General features: G+C 43.4%; 1 protein-coding gene across 2 annotated transcripts in view; it reads left to right on the plus strand.

Annotated features, from left to right (window-relative positions):
• The window catches only part of Lrch3 (leucine-rich repeats and calponin homology (CH) domain containing 3), a 121672-nt gene that overhangs the window by 113079 nt on the left and 3594 nt on the right, over positions 1–4999 (plus strand). The window lies entirely within an intron of this gene.

Here is a 4999-nt window from a genome sequence, read left to right on the forward strand (position 1 = left end):
AAAAAAAAAAAAAAAAATTGTTCAATACATTTGGCTTCTAGGTGGAAACTTTCCCCTGGTGATAAGACTTTCCTCATTCAACCTTCTTGGTTTATCTGGCTTGGCATGAAGACTTTTTTCCATCATCTTCACCAAGAGGAGAATGAGAGTTGAGGGGAAGATGGCCTCCCACAGACAGAACTCCTGATGCTCAGCCAGAATCCATCTCTGTTCATGCATGCTTAGTGTCCATGCTAGTCACTGGCAATCCAGTTTTATTCTGCACTTCGTAATACAGTTTTGTTTTGTTTTTGTTTTTTTGGTTTTGTGTGTTTTGTTTTGTTGGTCATGGGGCCTGAACTCTGGGCCTGGGCGCTGCCCCTCAGCTCTTCAGCTCAAGGCAGGTGCTCTACCGCTTGAGCCACAGCACCAATTCCAGTTTTCTGGGTGGTTAATTGGAGATAAGAGTCTCCCTGGGCTGGCTTTGAACCTCGATCCTCAGATCTCAGACTCTTCTGTAGCTAGGATTACAGGCGTGAGCCACTGTCTCCCGGCTACAGTTTGTTTTTTTCAGCATTTTCTTTTCAGTCAGAATTAAATTGTTGCAAGATGTGTATTTTTGAATGTGATTGAAATATCATACTGAATTCTGTACCCAAATCTGCATTTCTGATCCACTGACTTTGTTTTTCTGTTTTCCTTTCCTGCTCACACTCTGGACAGGACAATCTTTGTTCCCCTTCCGACATCCTTCAGCTAAACCTCAGCGTTAAAAGAACTGTTGAGACACTTCTTTCTCTGGGGGCACATACAGAAGAATCCAATTTTGTTTCCCTGTCTATCCAGCTTTTGGGTTTTGTGGCATTTTACTGTACTTTAATGTTAACTCTCTGTATGCTTTATTACTGGATCCTGCCCCTCTAGCTGGAAGATTGCATGCCAGCGATTTGCTACCTCATTCCTGAGCTTGGTAAAGGAGGTTTGTTTCTCATACAGAATTACTTATGTGTGCTCCCCCTGAGCCCGTCCTGCAAAGGACTAACTGTAGTAGAGAAGCCTTTCCTCAGAATCTGTCTACTGTCCAGAGAAACAGCCCATCACATGATGCTTAGCAAAGTAAAAGACCAGCATGTTCTCTCCTGGAAATTACACTCAATTCTCCTGCCTTATGCTCTTTTGTTCCTCTTATCATAACTGCTACTATATCTTTACTAACACTATCCTGAAGTTGTTCTCAGAATATATATAAGCAACTTCCAAATGACACAGTAAAACCCCAATCTGATCATTTTCCATGCCACGACATAGCCCAGTTGTTGAACTTGTGAGTGGTTTATAAGGAAAATAGTGATGTTGCTTCCTTGTTGCTTAGATCTCAGCCTTGAAACCCCAAGGCCACCCTTAATTGTCTATCTGCACCTTGGAAAGCACACGCCATTTAATTTTACTTACTCCAGGGGCTAGGAAGGTGGCTCAGTAGTAGAGCGCTTGCCTTGCATGCCTGAGGCCCTGGGTTCGATTCCTCAGCACCACATAAGCAAAAAGAAAAAAGCCGGAAGTGGCGCTGTGGCTCAAGCGGTAGAGTGCTAGCCTTGAGCTGAAGAGCTGAGGGACAGTGCCCAGGCCCAGAGTTCAGGCCCCACGACCAGACACAACAAAAGAAAAATTTACTTACTTCAGTTTAATCAGAATAGTTTAAAGATGATGTAGGTTCCCTTCCTTGTGATTCTAAGCCCAATGGGAACATTCAAAATTGTACAGAGCTTACCTTTGCAGAATGTAGTTTGTTTCCTGTAACTGAGATTTGCTTCTAGAATCCTTAGAATGTAAAATTGTAATTTTATGTAATTTCTTACATGCTTTATCCCTCCTTGATGTGTTTCATGGCTGCTGTGAACAGTAGCAGCCAGTAGGTAAAGCATTAGACGGCAGCTGCTGGCCCTTGGTGCTTATTCTACCACGTCATTCCACTAATACTTGGTTCTCAGGAATCTTCTGAACTCTGCTAACAAAAGTGGACCGCTGAACCCAAGCATGAAGGGAGAGTTTGAGGAACACGAAGTTCTCTTGTCACATCCAACCTGAGTATCTTATTGCTATTAAAGACTGTTTACCATTAATTCCAAAACACTGGACACTGTTATTAAAAAAAAAAGTCTTCAGATTTACATAGTAGTGCCTTCCAGAGTTCAGAGATTTGCATCTGTATTTATTTATTATAACAGTCCTGGGACTTGAACTTGGAGCCTGGGGGCTGTTCCTGTGTTTTTGTGCAAAAAATTAATGCACTACCTCTTGACCCACAGTTCCGATCCAGCTTTTTGATGGTTAATTGAAGATTAGAGTTTACATGCTTTCCTGCCCAGGTTGGCTTCAGACTGCTCCTAAGATCTCAGCCTCCAGAGTAGCCATCAGCAGCTGGCTTGCATTTGTTTTATTTTTAAGATGTGTCATAGTCAATTATTATTGTCAGAGAGTTTTTTTTTTCACATTAAAAAAATGCTGTTAAGGGCTGGGAAGGTGGCTCAGTGGTAGAGTGCTTGCCTTGCATGCATGAGGCCCTGGGTTCGATTCTTCAGCACCACATAAGTAGAAAAAGCCGGAAGTGGCGCTGTGGCTCAAGTGGTAGAGCGCTAGCCTTGAGCTGAAGAGCTGAGGGGCAGTGCCCAGGCCCAAAGTTCAGACCCACAACCCAAAAAAAAAAAAAAAAATGCTGTTAAAATCCACACCCTTGAGTGGTGATAGTCATGCATTGTTGGAAACACACATTTAGAGGGTAGATGTATGCGGGAAGTCTCCATCGCTGGGGGATGGCCCTACCACTTGGCTGGCCATCTTCTCCCTGATTCCACTGAAGAAAGAGCTGATGAGAGTTGGCCTGGAGAAAACATCTCACAGAGCAAACCCCATGCAGATTCTTTTCTTTCTTTTCTTTTTTTGGTCAGTTGTGAGACTTGAACTCTGGGCTTGTGCACTGTCCCTGGGCTCTTCAGCTCAAGGCGAGCGCTCTACCACTTAAGTCATTGCACCACTTCCGGTTTTCTAGTGGTTTTTATTGGTGATCAGAGTCTCATGGACTTTCTTGCCCAAGCTGGCTTTGAACTGTGATCCTCAGATCTCAGCCTCCTGAGTAGCTAGGATTACAGGCGTGAGCCACCCACACCCGGCTTGCAGATTCTTTTCATTGTATTTTGGAGGAAGGTATGGAATAGCCCTGGGTTTTTTGTTTTTTTTTTTTGGGGGGGGGGTCCAGTTGTGGGCCTCAACTCTGGGCCTGGGCGCTGTCCCTCAGCTCTTTACCTCAAGGTTAGCGCTCTACCTCTTGAGCCACAGTGCCACTTCCGGCTTTTTTTTCTGCTTATATGGTGCTGAGGAATTGAACCCAGGGCCTCAAGCATGCAAGGCAAGCACTCTACCACTGAGCCACCTTCCCAGCCCTAGCCCTGGGGTTTGAACTCAAGGTCTCATACTTGGTAGGCAAGTACCACTTGAAAGTAATTCAAATACCACTTGAACCATTGTCCCTAGCCTCCACATTAAATATAATTAACCTATAGTTGCATTTGTACTCAAAGTATGGATTCAATATTGATAGCTTAATTAGGTCAAAAAATTACACTTGTTTTATCAAAATAAGTATTAAATAGTTAATTAAATGTGAGTGCCAATACTGCCTCAAAAAAACAAATGTTTACTATATTTTTATTTCAATTGTTTTTGTAGAACCTCTGATTATGAGTGCCAATGAAAAGTAAAGAAATAATAAATACATATCATCTCTTTTGTTGATCATGAGGCTTGAATTCAGGGCCTGTGCACAGTCCCTGAGCTTTTTCACTTCAAGCCAGCGCCCTACCACTTTGAGCCATAATACCACCTTCTATTTTCTGGTGCTTAATTGGAGATAAGAGTCTCACAGAGTTGGGTGTTTGGTGGCTCATGCCTGTATTTCTAGCTACTCAGGAGGCTGAGAACTGAGGATCATGGTTCAAAGCCAGCCCAAGCAGGAAAGGCCCTGAGACTCTTAGCTCCAATCAACCACCAGACAACCAGAAATGGCGCTGTGGCTCAAATGGTAGAGCACTAGCCTTGAGCTGAAGAGCTGAGAGACAGCGCCCAGGCCAAGAGTTCAAGCCCCATGACTGACAAAAAAGAAAGAGAGTCTCACGGACTTCTCTGCCCAGGCTGGCTTTGAACTGCAGTCCTCAGATCTCAGACTCCTGAGTAGCTAGGATTATAGATGTGAGGTACTGGCACCCAACAATCTTTTTTTTTTTTTTAATGGAACCAGAATTCTTTCTGAGAGCAATTTCTTTTTCTTTCAGAATTTTTAATATCAACAGAAAATCCAGTGAATCCAGGCATAGTGGTACATACTTGTAATCCCAGCACTGGGGAAGCTGAGGCGAGGAGGATCATTATTTTAGGCCTACCTGAGCAACTGTCTCTATCTCAAAGAAAAGGCTAGATGTAGCTCGCTGGCATAGTATTTGCCTAGATGTGCAAGGGCCTGGGTTTGATTCACAGCCCATCCCCACACCCACACCTCACATGCTTGAGATTTGCCCTTTTCTCCTATAAGGATTCACCAAACAGGTTGATGAGGTGTAAACAAGATGGATATATATCTAACTTCTTAAGCAAGCATGTAGATATTTGTCATATATTGATAAAAATGTTAGTGACTGAACTCACATAATAGTTCTCTAGCATAATTTAATCCATTGAATTTTAGAGGATATGAAATACTTTACAAGTCAGGTTTTTTTTGGGGGGGGTTGTTTTTGTTTTTGTCAGTCATGGGTCTTGAACTCTGGGCTTGGGTATTGTCCCTGAGCTCTTTCAGCTCTAGGCTAGAGCTCTACCACTTGAGCCACAGCACTACTTCCAGTTTTCTGGTGGTTAATTGGAGATAAGAGGGCTGGGAAGGTGGCTCAGTGGAACAGTGCTTGCCTTACAGGCATGAGGCCCTGGCTTCGATTCCTCAGCACCACATAAGCAAAAAGAAAAAAGCCGGAAG

Source organism: Dipodomys ordii, unplaced genomic scaffold (genome assembly GCF_000151885.1).
Source record: "Dipodomys ordii isolate 6190 unplaced genomic scaffold, Dord_2.0 Scaffold45, whole genome shotgun sequence".
In the NCBI taxonomy this organism is placed as follows: Eukaryota; Metazoa; Chordata; class Mammalia; order Rodentia; family Heteromyidae; genus Dipodomys; species Dipodomys ordii.